Raw genomic sequence first — 16681 nt, 5'->3', positions numbered from 1 at the left:
CTGGCATATCCATCACCTCTGGCATTTATCATTTCTTCATGTTAGAAACATTCCAATTCCACTCTTTTAGTTATTTTAAAGTATACCTAACTTATTGTTGATTATAGTTACTTTGTTCTTCATTCTATCTAACTACTTAACTGGAGGGCAACAGAGTGAGATTCCATTAACCATCCTGCTTTAGCCCCCTCTCCCTGCTACCCTTCCCAGCCTCTGGTAACCATCATTCTGCTCTCTGTCTCCATGAGATCAATTGTTTTTATACTATTTAGCCGTCACACATGTGTGGGAACATGAGAGGTTTGTTTTTCTGGGCTCGGCTTATTTCACTTAGCATAATGTTCTCCAGTTCCGTCCATGTTTTTTAAAATGGCAGGATTTCATTCTTTTGTGGCTGTATAATATTCCATTTATCCACAATTTCTTTATCCATTCACCTACTGATGAACACTTATGTTGGGTCCATATCTTGGCTATTGTGAATAGTGCTGCAATAAACATGGGAATACAGGTTATCTTTTCAATATGCTGAATTCCCTTCCTTTGGATATATACCTGAGTAGGATTCCTGGGTCATATAGCAGTTTTTATTTGTTTGTTTGTTTGGGTTTTTTGTGGGGGAGACAGAATCTCACTTTGCTGGCCCCCCTTCCCCCAAGGCAGTGGTGTTATCGTAGCTCACAGCAGCTTCAAACTCCTGGGTTCAAGTGATCCTCCTGCTTTAGCCTCCTGAATAGCTGGGACTATAGGCACCTGCTATGATGCCTGGCTAATTTTTCTATTTTTAGTAGAGACACGGTCTCACTTTTGCTCAGCCTGCTCTCAAACTCTTGAGCTCAAGCTGTCCTCCCCCCTTGGCCTCCTGAAGTGCTAGGATTACAAGTGTGAGTGAATATGCCTGGCCAGTGTGCTAGTTCTACTTTCAATACTTTGAGGCACCTCCAATACTGTTTCTACAGTGGTTGCATTAATTTACATCCCCACCAACAGTGTATTAGGGTTCCCCTCTTTCCACATCCTTATCAGCATTTCTTATTGCCTGCCTTTTTGATAAAAACCATTTTAACTGGAGTAAGATGAGATCTCACTGTAGTTTTGATTTGCAACCTCAAGGTCTTTGCACAGGCCATTCTCCCTTTCGGGCACACTCCTTCCTCTGCTCTTTGCATACCTGATACCTGACTCTGGTTCAACTCCAGGTTTCTATTAGAAGTCAAGGGCTCCAGACAGATTTCCCTGAGCCCTCCTATGTGAATTGGGTGTTCCTTTCTCCTTTCACATGCTCCCACGGAGTCTTGTGCTTTCCTGGGCATAGCTCTTTTCGAACTGTGAGGGAACTGCCCAAACTTCTCTGTGAAGGCAGGAACTATGACTATATTGTTCATCACTACTTGTGTCTTCAGGGGGTCTGGCATAGTGCCATACTATATGATCAGTCATTGCTGAATGAATGAATTTTAAAATGCATTTATTCTTCCTATTTGGGCTGTCAGAGGATTTTGCCTTTTATAAGAAAGCTGAAATTTGTTATCAATATAGATCAGTAAAGCAGCTATTTAATTTTTCTTATAAAAAGCAAGCTCTTTTTGGTGCTAACTGGTTAGTATAAAGATCCATTTTAAAAACTGAGATGGGGTGGCACCTGTGGCTCAGTGAGTAGGGTGCCGGCCCCATATACCGAGTGTGGTGGGTTCAAACCTGGCCCCAGCCAAACTGCAACAACAAGAAAAAAAAAGAGAGAGAGAGAATTCACATACCATAAAATTCACCTCCCCTCTGCAGTATATAATTCAGTGATGTTTAGTATAGTCACGAGGTTGTGCAACCACCATCTTCATCTAATTTCAGAAAGTCATCATTCCAAGAACAAACCCCAGATCTGTTCTCCTCTTCTCTCAGTCCCTGGCAATAGCTAATCTTTTTTCTGTCTCTATGGATTTACTGATTCTGGGTATTTTATATATAAGTGGAATCCCAATATGTGCCTGTGTGAGTCTGGCTGCTTTCACTTAGCTTAACGTTTTCAAGGTCTATCCAACTTGTAGCATGCGTCAGTACTCTATCCATCGCATGAAGAGCTTATATTTTGTTTATCCAGCCCTCAGGTGATGGACATTTGAGTTCTTTCTTCTTTGTAGCTATGATGCATCATGCTTGCATAAATGTTCATGTGCAGGTTTTTGTGGGAACATATGCTTTTAAATTTCCTGGTATACCTAGGAGTGTAATTTCTAGGTCATATGGTAGCTCTAAGTTAAACTTTTGGAGGAACTGCCAAACTGATTTCCAGAGTGGTTGTACCATTTTACATTCCCACCAGTAATATTTGAGGGTTCCAATTTCTCCCCATTGTAGTAAAGATTCATTTGAATAAATGTATTTTAGACAAACTGAATGATGGTTCGAAGAAAGAGGAAACATACACTCCATACTCATGTAGTTCATGTATATGAATCGAATGATCAGTGATAATGTCACCAGTCTGCATTTGACACCCAAAGGCTCTGAAGGATGAGGCAAAAGAAAATGAGTAACTTCAGAGTGAGTGACTGACATAAACAAAGTTATGGGTTTTTTTTAAAGCCTTCATATTGATGAGCAAAAGAGCCCAAAGCAATTTAAAGTTGAGTTATATAGCAGCAGGCTTAGCTTAAACCTAACCCATCCCTCACTGGGGTTGAGATGTACCTGGACCTGTTTGGTGGACTGAGCTGCCAAAAACTGATTTTTAAGAGAAACCAATGAGCTTGGGAGAGAAGAACTCATTTAAGGAAGGAGAGACTGAAACAGAAAAATCTTGTTAGGCTTCTGGAGAGAGAAGGCACAGCTCTGAAAACCCAGGACTCCCCAAGCTCTAGTGCTGCCTCCAAGAACTCAATACTGAATTCCTGAAGGGAAAAGCTTGTGTGTCAAGTCTAAAAAGCATTATTGTCATAAAAAAATCCCAAGACATTGGATGCTAGGGGAGGAATGCCTCAGTAATTGCTCCTTGCATACATCATGCAAAAGGAAAAGAGACATTCTTCCACTTGGGTGACATCCAGAATATTCATCACCACTTTGGTACACCACAGGCACCCAGGTAACAGGGGTGGTGGCAGTGGCACTGGGCCCGTAGGGGTGATTGATTGAGGACAATGGAGACAGCCTTAAACACTTTCAGACTGCTGTGTGGTGAAGGCTGGAAAGCTGACATCTCTGAAGGGGGACTGAGCTCAAGAGGACTAGAGTGGAAGCCCATGGTGGCCCTGAATGTTTTCCTAAGCCTAGGGGACATGTTCCCTGAGGACTCTTAGATGTGACATTGATAAGGATGACAGCGAGCCAGAGACATGCAGACCATTATCATTTGTATGTTAACAGCGAAAGCATAGGAAAAACACTGGAAGATATTGGCCTGGGGGAAGACTTCATGAAGAAGACTGCCATGGCAATTGCAACAACAACAAAAATAAACAAATGGGACTTCATTAAACTGAAAAGCCTCTGTACAGCTAAGGAGACAATAACCAAAGCAAAGAGACAACCTACACAATGGGAAAGGATATTTGCATATTTTCAATCAGACAAAAGCTTGATAACTAGGATCTATAGAGAACTCAAATTAATCCACATAAAAAAAGCCAACAATCCCATAGATCAATGGGCAAGAGACATGAATAGAACTTTCTCTAAAGATGACAGACGAATGGCTAACAAACACATGAAAAAATGTTCATCATCTCTATATATTAGAGAAATGCAGATCAAAACAACCCTGAGATATCATCTAACCCCAGTGAGAATGGCCCACATCACAAAATCTCAAAACTGCAGATGCTGGCGTGGATGTGGAGAGAAGGGAACACTTTTACACTGCTGGTGGGACTGCAAACTAGTACAACCTTTCTGGAAGGAAGTATGGAGAAACCTCAAAGCACTCAAGCTAGACCTCCCATTTGATCCTGCAATCCCATTACTGGGCATCTACCCAGAAGGAAAGAAATCCTTTTATCATAAGGACACTTGTACTAGACTGTTTATTGCAGCTCAATTTACAATCGCCAAAATGTGGAAACAGCCTAAATGCCCACCAACCCAGGAATGGATTGACAAGCTGTGGTATATGTATACCATGGAATACTATTCAGCCATTAAAAAAATGGAGACTTTACATCCTTCGTATTAACCTGGATGGACGTGGAACACATTATTCTTAGTAAAGCATCACAAGAATGGAGAAGCATGAATCCTATGTACTCAATCTTGATATGAGGACAATTAATGACAATTATGGTTATGGGGGGGGAGCAGAAAGAGGGATGGAGGGAGGGGGGTGGGGCCTTAGTGTGTGTCACACTTTATGGGGGCAAGACATGATTGCAAGAGGGACTTTACCTAACAATTGCAATCAATGTAACTGGCTTATTGTACCCTCAATGAATCCCCAACAATAAAAAAAAAAAAAAAAACAGAAAAAAACAGTGCACAGCATTCTGGCTGGTGTAGACTAAGGAGATACAGTCTAACCATTAATAAAATAAAATGAAAAAGAACTAAGCAACTGAGGAATGAGCCAAACAAATTTCAGCTGAATGACTAAAACCATATATATTTTTTTAAAGGTCAAATTTAATTCATCATGCTTTATATATTAACTAGTCAGAATGACAGAAGAAATGTTTGTTTTGTCTAATAAAATTCTTTTTTAAAAAATTTCAGAAGTGTAGAAGCATTCCCTTCTCTCCGCATCCATGCCAACATATGTAGTTTTGGGATTTTGTGATATGGGCTAATCTTACTGGAGTTAGATGGTATCTCAAAGTGGTTTTGATTTGCATTTCTCTGATGATTAAGGATGATGAGCATTTTTTCATGTGTTTGTAGGCCATGTGCCTGTCTTCATCAGAGAAGTTTCTGTTCAAGTTCCTTGCCCACATAGAAATGGGGTTATTTATTCTTTTCTTATTGATTAGTTTGAGTTCTCTGTAGATTCTAGTTATCAGACCTTTGTCAGAAGCATAACCTGCAAAAATCTTCTCCTTTTCTGAAGGTTGTCTGTTTGCTTTACTTACTATGCTCTTGGCTGTGCAAAAGCTTTTTAGTTTGATCAGATCCCAGTAATGTATTTTTGGTATTGCTTCAATTGTCTGGGGGTCCTCCTCATATAATATTCTCCCAGGCCGATTTCTTCAAGTGTTTTCCCTGAACTCTCTTCTAGTATTTTTATAGTTTCATGTCTTAAGTTTAAATCTTTTATCCATTGGGAATGCAAGCTAATATGACCTTTTTGGAAAGAAGTTTGGAGAACACTCAAAGAACTAAAAGTACACCTACCATTTAATCCTGCAACTCCTCTACTAAGTATATACCCAAATGATCAAAAATTATTTTACAACAAAGACATTTGCACCAGAATGTTTATTACAGCCCAATTCATAATAGCCAAGACATGGAAACAGCCCAAGTGCCCATAGACCCATAAATGAATTAACAAATTGTGGTATATGTACACCATGGAATACTATGCAGCCATAAAAAAAGATGGAGACTTCACATCTTTTATGTTTACCTGGATGGAGCTGGAACATATTCTTCTTAGTAAAGTATCTCAAGAATGGAAAAAAAGTATCCAATGTATTCAATACTACTACAAAATCAATATATAACCACCTATACTCTCATACAAAAGGCAAAACATAACTGTAGTCCAGAAAGTAGAAGGGAAGAGGAGAGAGGGGGAGGGGATGGGGGTATATGGGAGCAGGGAGGGTATTTGGGGGGACCTCACCTAATGTGCATGATGCAATGGTACATTTCAAACTATTAAGAAATGAGTATAACTGTGATGGATGTGTTACTTAGTTCAATGTAAGCATTTCACATTGTATATCGAAGCAGTACTCTGAACCCCATAAATGCATCAATGTACAAAGTTATGATTTAATAAAAAATAACTAAAAAAATAAAATAATTTCAGAATATTACACGGGTACACACATTTTGGTTACATAATTTGCTTTTGTATAGTTTAAGTCAAAGTTGTAAGTGTGCCCTTCACCCAGAAAGTGTGCACTGTATTCATTGGACGTGAATTTGCCCAACCCCTCTTCCCTCCACCTACTTGATTTCTGTTGAATTTTGCTTTCATATGTATACATAAGTGTAGATCAACTAGTTCCAAGTTTAATATTGAGTACACGTGGTATTTGTTTTTTCCTTCTTGTATACTTTTACTTAGGAGAATGGTCTCCAATTCTATCTAGATTTTTACAAAAAATACTAGATTATCATTTTTTTTTTTAACGTCTGAGCAGTATTCCATAGTATACATATACTACATTTTATTAATCCACTCATGGATTGATGGACACCATATCTTGTCTCCATATCTTTGTGATTGTGAATTGTGCTGCTATAAACACTGGAGCGCAAGTGCTTTTTTTTATAAAATGCCTTTTTTCCTTTGAGTAAATACCCAGTTGTGGGATTGCTGGTCAAATTGTAGGTCTCCTTTTAGTTTTTTTTTGCAGTTTTTGGCCTGGGCTGAGTATGAACCCACCACCTCTGGCATATGGGGCCAGCACCCTACTCCTTTGAGCCACAGGCGCCGCCCTCCTTTTAGTTTTTTGAAGTATCTCTCTACTGCTTTCCATAGAGGTTCTAATAGTTTGCATTCCTACCAACAGTGTATGAATGTTCCTTTCTCTCCACATCCAGGCCAGCATCTGTTCCTTTGGGACTTTTCAATGTGAGCCATTCTCATTGGCTTTAGGTGATAGTTCAATGTGGTTTTGATTAGCATTTTTCAAACGATTAGAGACATTGAGCATTTTTTCATGTGTTTGTTGGCCATTGGTCTATAATCGCATTGTTTCTTTTGGGAAGAATGGTAACTCCATAAAATAAAAATTTTTCCATCTCAAGAGTCATTGCTGTTGTAATAGGGGATGAAATAAAGCTGTTTAGTGGACTTTCCCACCATAGGTTGTCATGTTATTCTCCCATTTGGGAACTTTCCATTACTTTAGAGATTAATTTTCCCACAGTTTTCTCTCCCATGACGTTTGCAGTTATAGATGAAAATGTAACTAACAGTCAATGGCAGGAAATCTAAGTGACTAACACAGTGTGTAACAATGAAAAAAATTGAAGCAAGTTCAGCTGACTCCAAGATGTTAACATAAAGGCAATGAGAAAGAACCTGTGGGGGGTGGCGCCTGTGGCTCAAAGGAGTAAGGCACTGGCCCCATATGCCGGAGGTGGCAGGTTCAAACTCAGCCCCGGCCAAAAACCACAAAAAAAAAAAAAGAACCTGTGGGTTTAGCCACAGCAAGGGGTCCTTCCTTTTCATAGAGGAGAGGGAAGGATCTATGAACACTGGCTTTCAATATCACACAATAAGAGCAGGTGATTGGTTTATTATATTATATTATATTTATTTATTTGACAGAGTCTCAGTGTGTTGCCAAGGCTAGCATGCAGTGGTGTCATCATAGCTCACAGCAACCTCAAACTCGAGGCTTAAGTGATCCTCCTGCCTCACTCTTGTGTGTAGCTGGGACTAGAGGCATGTACTATGAGGCTGGGTTAATTTTTCTTTTTGTAGAGACTGGGTGTCACTCTTGCTCACTCTGGTCTCGAACTCCTGGCCTGAAGCAATCCTCCTGCCTCAGCCTCCCAAAGTGCTAGGATTATAGGCATAAGTCACTGTTCCCAGTTTTACTTTTTGATAGGATAAAAAATATATATATATATATTTTTTTGATGATGAAATATATTAAGTTCAGGCATTTTTCATCAAGGGACATCAAAGTTCTTGGTATTTATTGAAGCATAAAAATACTCAGGTGAGGTGTTATGTGAGGTGCACGTGAGAAGGCATGATTTCCTCTGCATGGGGCGGACAGATCAAAGAAATGATTTTCCGCCCTTTGAATCTTTGAGGGCCCTGACAATACAGTTGACAACTCAAGGGACTGTAACAAACTGGTCAACATACAGAGGTGGCCAGAATAAGGAACTAGGCCTACTGTACTGATACACACATGTGGCGCATGCCTGGTCTTTCAAAATTAGGTCACATCAGGAGGTGGTCAATGTAGGAGATGGTCAACTATGGAGGTTCTGCTGTAATTTTAAAGTGTCTTATGCTATAGGGAGGATCCACCCAGGTCCACAATCCCCACAAAAATATCAGACAAACTGAGGGGCGGAGATAAGATGGAAGCCAGCTTTCCACAGAGGCTCCAGTCCAGAAGGAGAGTTAAAGGACAGAAATTTAGCAAGTAACCTGGGTGGATTAGAGCTGCACCAAGAGAGAAGATTGAAGAATGCACATCACTCAGGGTGAAAGGATGGTTGTCAATATTTCAGGCAAATGGTAATCAGAAAAAAGCAGGTGTTGCAATTCTATTTGCAGACACAACAGGCTTTAAACCAACAAAAGTAAGGAAGGATAAGAATGGTTGCTTCATATTTGTTAAGGGTAATACTCAATATGATGAGATTTCAATTATTAATATTTATGCACCCAACCAGAATGTGCCTCAATTTATAAGAGAAACTCTAACAGACATAAGCAACTTGATTTCCTCCAGCTCCATAATAGTTGGAGATTTCAACACTCCTTTGGCAGTGTTGGATAGATCCTCCAATAAGAAGCTGAGCAAAGAAATTTTAGATTTAAACCCAACCATCCAACATTTGGATTTAGCAGACATCTACAGAACATTTCATCCCAACAAAACTGAATACACATACTTCTCATCAGCCCACGGAACATACTCCAAAATCGACCACATCTTAGGTTACAGGTCTAACCTCAGTAAATTTAAAGGAATAGAAATTATAATTTGCATCTTCTCAGACCACCATGGAATAAAAGTTGAACTCAGTAACAACAGCAATCTGCATACTCATACAAAAACATGGAAGTTAAATAACCTTATGCTGAATGATAGCTGGGTCAGAGATGAGATTAAGAAGGAAACTGCCAAATTTTTAGAACAAAATGACAAAGAAGACACGAATTATTAGAACCTCTGGGATACCACAAAGGCAGTCCTAAGAGGGAAATTTATAGCACTGCAAGCCTTCCTCAAGAGAACGGAAAGAGAGGAAGTTAACAACTTAATGGGACATCTCAAGCAACTGGAAAAGGAAGAACATTCCAACCCCAAATGCAGTAGAAGAAAAGAAATAACCAAAATTAGAGCAGAATTACATGAAATTGAAAACAAAAGAATTATACAACAGATCAATAAATCAAAAAGTTGGTTTTTTGAAGAGGTCAATAAAATAGATAAACCTTTGGCTAACCTAACTAGGAAAAAAAGAGTAAAATCTCTAATCTCATCAATCAGAAACGACAAAGACAAAATAACAACAGACTCCTCAGAAATTCAAAAAATCCTTAATGAATATTAAAGAAACTTTATTCTCAGAAATATGAAAATCTGAAGGAAATGGACCAATACTTGGAAGCATGTCACCTTCCAAGACTTAGCCAGAATCAAGTGGAAATGTTGAACAGGCCTATATTAAGTTCTGAAATAGCATCAACCATACAAAATCTCCCTAAAAAGAAAAGCCCAGGACCAGATGGCTTCACGTCAGAATTCTACCAAACCTTTATTAAAGAGGAAATAGTACCTATATTACCAACCTGTTCCAAAACGTAGAAGAAGAAGGAAGACTACCCAACACGTTCTATGAAGCAAACATCACCCTGATCCCCAAACCAGGAAAAGACCCAACAAGGAAACAAAATTTTAGACCAATATCACTAATGAATATAGATGCAAAAACATTCAACAAGATCCTAACAAACAGAATCCAGCAACACATCAAACAAATTATACATTATGACCAAGTCGCTTTTATCCCAGGGTCTCAAGGATGGTTCAATATACGTAAATCTATAAGTATAATTCAGCACATAAACAAATTAAAAAACAAAGACCATATGATTCTCTCAATTGATGCAGAAAAATCTTTTGATAATATCCAGCATCCCTTCATGATCAGAACACTTAAGAAAACTGGTATAGAAGGGACATTTCTTAAACTGATAGAGGCCACCTACAGCAAACCCACAGCCAATATAATATTGAATGGAGTTAAATTGAAATCATTTCCACTCACATCAGGAACCAGACAAGGCTGCCCATTGTCTCCACTGCTCTTTAACATTGTAATGGAAGTTTTAGCCATCGCAATTAGGGAAGAAAAGTAGATCAAGGGAATCCATACAGGGTTAGAAGAGATCAAACTTTCACTCTTCGCAGATGATATGATTGTATAACTGCAAAACACCAGGGATTCTACTACAAAACTCTTAGAAGTGATCAAGGAATACAGCAGCGTCTCAGGTTACAAAATCAACATGCATAAATCGGTAGCCTTTATATATATCAACAACAGTCAAGCTGAAAAAACAGTGAAGGACTCTATTCCATTTCCACAGTAGTGCCAAAGAAGATGAAATATTTGGGAGTTTATCTAACAAAGGACGTGAAAGATCTCTATAAAGAGAACTATGAAACACTAAGAAAAGAAATAGCTGAAAATGTTAACAAATGGAAAAACATACCATGATCATGGCTGGGAAGAATCAACATTGTTAAAATGTCCATACTACCCAAAGCAATATACAATTTTAATGCAATCCCTATTAAAGCTCCACTGTCATACTTTAAAGATCTTGAAAAAATAGTACCTCTTTTTATATGGAATCAGAAAAACCTCGAATAGCCAAGGCATTACTCAGAAATAAAACACAAAGCAGGAGGAATCACGCTACCAGACCTCAGATTATACTATAAATTGATAGTGATCAAAACAGCATGGTACTAGCACAAAAACAGAGAAGTAAATGTATGGAACAGAATAGAGAACCAAGAGATGAGTCCAGCTACTTACCATTATTTGATCTTTGACAAGCCAATTAAAAACATTCAGTGGGGAAAAGATTCCCTATTTAACAAATGGTGCTGGGTGAACTGGCTGGCAACCTGTAGAAGACCAAAACTGGACCCACACCTTTCACCATTAACTAAGATAGACTCTCACTGGATTAAAGATTTAAACTTAAGACATGAAACTATAAAAATACTAGAAGAGAGTGCAGGGAAAACCCTTGAAGAAATCGGTCTGGGAGAGTATTTTATGAGGAGGACCCCCCGGGCAATTGAAGCAGCTTCAAAAATACACTACTGGGACCTGATCAAACTAAAAAGCTTCTGCACAGCCAAGAACAAAGTAAATAAAGCAAGCAAACAGCCTTCAGAATGGGAGAAGATATTTGCAGGTTATAACTCCGACAAAGGTTTAATAACCAGAATCCACAGAGAACTCAAACGTATAAGGAAGAAAAGAACAAGTGATCCCATCGCAGGCTGGGCAAGGGACTTGAAGAGAAACTTCTCTGAAGAAGACAGGCGTACGGCCTACAGACATATGAAAAAATGCTTATCATCTTTAATCATCAGAGAAATGCAAATCAAAACTACTTTGAGATATCATCTAACTCCAGTAAGATTAGCCCATATCACAAAAGCCCAAGACCACAGATGTAGGCGTGGATGTGGAGAAAAGGGAACACTTCTACACTGCTGGTGGGAATGCAAATTAATACATTCCTTTTGGAAGGATGTTTGGAGCACACTTAGAGATCTAAAAATAGATCTGCCATTCAATCCTATAATTCCTCTACTAGGCATATACCCAGAAGACCAAAAATCACATCATAACAAAGATATTTGTACCAGAATGTTTATTGTAGCCCAATTCATAATTGCTAAGTCATGGAAAAAGCCCAACTGCCCATCGATCCACTAATGGATTAATAAATTGTGGAATATGTAAACCATGGAATATTATGCAGCCTTAAAGAAAGATGGAGACTTCACCTCTTTCATATTTACATGGATGGAGCTGGAACATATTCTTCTTAGTAAAGTATCTCAAGAATGGAAGAAAAAATATTCAATGTACTCAGCCCTACTATGAAACTAATTTATGGCTTTCCTATTAAAGCTATAACTCAGTTATAACCTAAGAATATGGGGAAGGGGGAGAGGGAGGGGGAGGAAGGGGGTAGAAGAGGGATGGGCAGAGGGAGGGTGATTGGTGGGATTATACCTGCAGTACATCTTACAAGGGTACATGTGAAATATAAAACCAGTGCATGGTGCGCCATGATTGCATTAATGTACACAGCTATGATTTAATAATAATAACAAAAAATCAGACAAATAAGTTTTTTATCTCGTTTGTATATTGTTTCTTGCCTAAAATTTATATTTGAACATAGAGATTTGCTACTTAAAAAAAATAGAGAAAGATTGAGATTAAAAACCACTGGGATATGCCTTGAATCCACTTCTGCAAATGTTATAGTTTCTAAGTAGGAGCCACTCTTGGCTGAATCCTGTGTGTTAATCACAGTTGTAGCAAACTCAGTTGCTGTTTTCCTTACTCACACCAGGAATTCATCTACTCCTGGCTCCCAACACATGATCCTGGCAACACTTGTCACGGCTGCTTTGTTACTGAGCCACATGGTAGAAACTGATCTCTGTTTAGTCAGGTCCATTGCCCCAAACTCTGGCTGAACTCCCACACCTTACACCCCCATGTATGGGGGAGAAAACTCTGGACCCCCAGAGAGCAGAAGGCCTGTCCAGGATTTGGGAAGCCCTGCTCAGCACAGCTGGGATTAAAAGAGATTCAGGAAGGAGAAATCAGCAATTCTTTTAAGGGCCAGAAAATTTATGGAAATGCCAGGAGATGTCAAAGCCGGGGGGCTCGGTCACTTCAGTGTTCAGCTCCGTGACCTTTGGAAACTGTGCGTCATGCTATCCCGTCCAAACCCAGCTTTGATAGATTTTGTTCTTGATCTTTGTCCTCAAGCATTTTAAGTCACTGTAGAGAGGTCTTCTAATATTTTCCACACACCATAATGACATAAAACTAGGAAAGGAACAAAGATAGCTAGAAAGAATGACAAATAGAGAATAGAAGGCAAAAAAGATAGAAATCAGAATGACACCTATGTGCTTAATCAGTAAATTAATCTGGCAAATGCAGTTAAGAGCAAGCGGAGCCCAGGGAGGTTCCTGCCTCCTGATGAGCATCCCCAACTCTCCACCCACTCCAACCTCCCCATCCCTACCTGGGGCTTCTGGCAGACCTGTCACTTTCTGCTGGCTTCAGTCCTGTCTGGCCTCTGATCATTCAGCATTTTCCAAGTCCTGAGACTCAGAAGGCTACATGTGGCCTCACTGGGACTTCTTTGCTTGTTAATGGATCTGGAGTTTACCTACTGTCCCTACACCTAGTCCCTAGATGGTGGGCTGACCCGAGGCTTCCAGGTGCCCACTAAGCTGTGGCTTCCCCATGTTTGGGGCAGTCTGTCTCCCCTGGCCCAGAAGGTGTCTGGGCCTGCCGTGCTGAGCCCTGGCTCCTGCCAGTGTGCTCATGCCATTTCCTCCCATCTTACTGCCTAGTCACCCACCACTGGACGAGGGTAAAGTTCTAAAGTTGTTATTTTAAACAATTTTGAACCTACAGCAAAGTGGAGAAGGCAGTACAACCAATAGCCATGTACCTTTCAATGAGATTTACTAACATTTAGCATTTCGCACATTTTTCTTTCTCTTTCAACACACCCACACCCACAAGCACATCCGTAATTGTTCCTGTAAGGTCTGTTACAGCTGTATTTTTTTCAATCCAGGATCCAATCAAGGATCACACGTTGTGTTTGGTTGTCATGTCTGACATGGATGACTTTGAAGAGCATCCAGACCAACTGTCCTTTTTTTGAATGATTATTGTCTCACAAGTAGATTCAGATTAAGCATTTTTAAGAGGAATACTCTCTCAGTATGATGACCTCTTAGATATGCTGTGCCCAGCACCCACTTGCCTTCCTCTGCATGTTGCTACACAGTAATCCTTGCCTCCCTCCTCCCACCCCCACAGAAGGCAAAGAAATACTGGTGGCTGGGGAACTTGTGCTGGGCAGAACTGGCCTCCCGGGGCCTGGCAGGGTTGCTGTCACCACGCACTACTCTGACCATGCAGTCAGATTCCATTGGTTGAGAAGGAAAACAACTAAATGATGTGGCCCTTGGGTCCCCACTTTCATTTGTCATAGATGAGCTCTCAGATACACCGGCGCCAAGAACTCTATCACAGTCCAGTGTGGCCAGGCTTAGGGTGGACCCAAAAGGAAACAAACAGGATGGATATGACCTTCACTGGGTAGACAGAGCTTTCAAACTCAAGTGGAAACTCTGGGCAAAGAGGCAGTCATGCTGGGCTTCTGGCAGAAACAGGAAGGATGAGGAGAAATCAGAACTGGAAGTCTGTTTGAGAGCAGGGATTTGGCAGATATTCATGTTCTGTATCAGCAAGGAAGTCAAGTTCTTCCTTGAAAAGGAAACCTGGGTATTGTAAGTTCAAAAAGTCAGGGCAAAAGCCAAGTCCAGAAGCCCTCCAGGATCAGGGGAGACAGTGGACCAGTAGTTCCTGCCTCACATTTCTCTGAGCACCAGGCTTGATAGATGGTAGACGGTTCATTCTTGCTTTTGAATGAATAAATGAATAGATGAATAAATAAATAGATATGATTTCTAAAGGGCCAGGTTTAGTATCCAAGAGTCTCATTTAACTGGAAGGATTCAAGAATTCATACCTGAGAGTATAGACGGGGAGAGGCAGCGAAACAAAACAGTTGGAGGCACGCAAGTCAAGGGTAACCTAGTTGAGAAATGGGGTTGAATTGCAATAAGTTGTTGCAGTATCAACCCACTAACTCCAAACGTTCCTTTCATGATGACCTTATTGATAACTTGGTTTTCTGCGTGCAGAGAGCTTTGATCAGCCGTGGAGTAGCCAGAAATATGCCTGTTCCATCAGGCACACATTTGGTCTCCAAGAAGCTGGGAGTGGGGCCCTAGGAGTGGCTCTTTCCCCTCCCCTGCGCTGCTGCTGCACATGATAGAAACAGAAAGTGTGACGTGGACACACTCGTGTAATATCCAGACTTTTCAAAAGCCATAAACCAGCGTCCAAAGCTCACTCTTTAATATCACAAAAGCTGGGAGGAAAGTCCAAAAGTAGGGATGGAGAAATTGCATGGAAAAAAGCCCAAGAAGTTGCTAATAGAGTACCTTGGTGCATCCTTCAGACAGGAGATGGTCAGGGCCAGTGACTGAGCTGTGGACTGACTGCATTCAGCATCTGGAATGCAGAAAGCTTCCAGCAAGTTCTATGAGACTGACAAAGTGGCTCTGCAATATCTCTTACTGGATCTGAGCACTGTGCAAGGGGAAAAAAGACTTGTCAGGTGATTCACAAGAAAAGTATTTTTAAGTTGAGAAGAGTGCAATCATATTACCATCTCTACATTTAGAGATGAATAAAAAAGGCACAAAGAAAGGAAGTGGGCTGTTCTGGGGCCTCTCGTAACTACAGCCCAGCTCTGCTTCCTTATATAGGTTTCTTTTTGCTCACACACTCTTAGTTTTAGGTTTCTAAAACTGGTGGTTTTTATTTATAGGTAAGCAAACCCCAATTTTTCTAAATTCTCGCCAAAGATTATGCTGGCCAGACACTAATTTGTGTTATCATCATGCCCAGGGGCTCTTCCTTCCTACCTTTCTGAGTCCCTTGAAGAAACTGGGTGACCTCAGTTCCATAAACTTTCTTAACATTTCTCTTTCCTTCTTTTTCCTTTCCTTTCTTTCTTCTTCTTCTTTTTTTTTTTTTTGCCAACGTGTCAGTACATCTGAGCCCTCCTGACCCTTGTTGGCTGCACAGAGAGCGCTGGTTCTGTCCTTTTCCCGGAGAACCGCTGTCAGCCGGCTGGATTGCAGCCCAATAACTGTTCTGTTGCTAATGAATTGGCAGGAAAAACAAAACACTGCAGCTCTCCGGGAACTATTTTGTCATCTATAGTTGGAGCACATAAAACTTCGGATTTGGAAAAGAACAAATGTCATTTGCTTATTTGCTTTAGGATGTCAGGACCCCCAATTCGCCACACCCTGAATGTCTGTCCCATGATAGAACTCGTGCAAATGACAAAAGGTTAAAGGAAAACTCCACCCTTGCAGCATTTCCCTATTCATTTCCCACCCTCCAGGACTGGTTGGCAGGGCCCCCGAGGGAAAATTCTTATATTTATAGCCTCTTGGATAGCAGGGCCAGGTTTGGCAGCTTCAAAGGGACTGAGTAAATCTTGGCACACGGGGATTGAAAGAACACTTGAGAAGTATTAAAGCCAATATTCTCTAAACCTTCAACCAAAGCTGGGGAGCTTGCCTTGTGTTAATGGGCTGAATTGTGTCTCCCCAAAATTCGTATATTGAAGTCCTAATATCTAGTGCCTCAGCATGTGACCTTATTTGGGGGTAGAGCCTTAGCAGAGGTAATCAAGTTAGAATGCGGTGATTGATGTGGGCTGTTATCCAGTATAACTGCTGTCTCTACGAGCAGGGGAAACTTGGATACAGAGACACTCATGAGCATGGAGACGGCCGTCTAGAAGGCAAAGACACAGGCCTGGAGCAGATTCTTCTCCACATCCTTCTGAGAAAACCAACCCTGCCAATACCTTGATTTTGCACTTCAAGCCTCCAGAATGATGAGACAATATATTTTGTTTAAGTCACTTGGTTTGTGCCCTCTG

This window comes from Nycticebus coucang, chromosome 1, assembly GCF_027406575.1.
Source record: "Nycticebus coucang isolate mNycCou1 chromosome 1, mNycCou1.pri, whole genome shotgun sequence".
Taxonomy (NCBI): domain Eukaryota; kingdom Metazoa; phylum Chordata; class Mammalia; order Primates; family Lorisidae; genus Nycticebus; species Nycticebus coucang.
This window is presented reverse-complemented; position numbering follows the sequence as displayed.